Source organism: Aplysia californica, unplaced genomic scaffold, assembly GCF_000002075.1.
Source record: "Aplysia californica isolate F4 #8 unplaced genomic scaffold, AplCal3.0 scaffold00173, whole genome shotgun sequence".
NCBI classification, from domain to species: Eukaryota; Metazoa; Mollusca; class Gastropoda; order Aplysiida; family Aplysiidae; genus Aplysia; species Aplysia californica.
The window spans coordinates 10,203-11,595 of record NW_004797443.1 but is presented as its reverse complement, the minus strand read 5'-3'; the positions used below and the strand labels follow the sequence as shown (position 1 = coordinate 11,595).

At 41.8% G+C, this 1,393-nt stretch overlaps 1 pseudogene; it reads left to right on the top strand.

Annotated features, from left to right (window-relative positions):
• Positions 1-1,393, top strand: part of LOC101849765 — a 25,476-nt pseudogene that overhangs the window by 14,599 nt on the left and 9,484 nt on the right.

The window sequence follows — 1,393 nt, the reverse complement described above, 5'->3', positions numbered from 1 at the left end:
ACTACTACTACTACTACTACTACTACTACTACTACTACTACTACTACTACTACAGAATATCACCAAATTTATTACTTTAAAAAAAAAGCACTTGAATCGAATCGAATTTTGCCATGGTGCCCTTCACATGAGTCATTTCAAATACAAATAAAATTTCTACAAGGTTGATGCAGTTAAGCTTCCAACCTGATCGGTCATGGGGCAGTTTGAGATTTGAATTAAAATGGGGTCTGAATAATTCATAAACATTACTGGAATGCTCATAAGTAAGAGATCTTTCAAGTGGCAATTATTTGAAATTTGAATAAAAATTGGATTTGAATTTTTAATTATTTATAACTAGGATTGCACCCTCCCCACTCTTTTCACTACCGTTCTCCACCCTGAATCTGCCGCCCCTTGTTTTCCATAGTCTTGAAAAGCCTCTCCCCTTTTTTCTCTACCGTTCCCTCTACCCACCCCACCCCCAACCCCTCCACCTTTCGCCTATTTCTTTGACAATAGAACCCGATCCCACGCAACCGACACTACATACTTGAATACATATAAGATCTACTCGTATTGTCTTTCCAAATGTTTGACTAATTGCAGCTGGACAGCTGGACAGCGATAATAAGATACTACATTTTGTACAAGTGGATCTCATGTAATGGCCTTGGGGGACATGCTGTGCTGTTGTTTCATCAGCTTAAACTTTAAACCTCGCTGCTTTTTCTCTCCTCGTCCTTACTACCGTCATTTTTCCTCTTCTCCTTTTGTGTGTTTGTTGCTCTCTTGTGCGTGAAATGTTACGTATTTCCGGGGTGCCTTGATAGTCGAAGCAGACGTTGTGCTGTTGAGGTTAGAGAGATGAGTAGAGTAAGTCTGATTCCCTGTTTGGACTTCTCTTTTTTTTAGTAGAGGTTTTACGGCGCTCGCAACTGCATAAGGTCACATGAGCGCCAGAAGATTAGAGGTGTTACATGAGAGTAACAAACATAAAAAGGAAGAAAGGGAGATCAGGACGATAGATGTTTGATAGAAAAAAAGGAGCAAACCACACCAGAGCCCCCGCAAACCACCCACTTGGAGTTCTCGGTTGACATCCACACCTTGGTGCTCATATGACCTTATGTAGTTGCGAGCGCCGTAAAACCTCTACTAAAACTAACTGTTGACATCCACCCCTTGGCGCTCATATTATGACCTTATGTAGTTGCGAGCGCCGTAAAACCTCACTACAACCGACAGAACCTCCACAGTGGGGGGTTGGCGGGAGCTCTGGTGTGGTTTGCTCCTTCTTTCCTATCAAACATCCATAGTCCTGATCTCTCGTCGTTCTTTTTCAAGTTTGTTACTCTCTTGTAACACCTCTAATCTTAGGTTCTTTTATGACCTTATTGTGTTGCAAGTG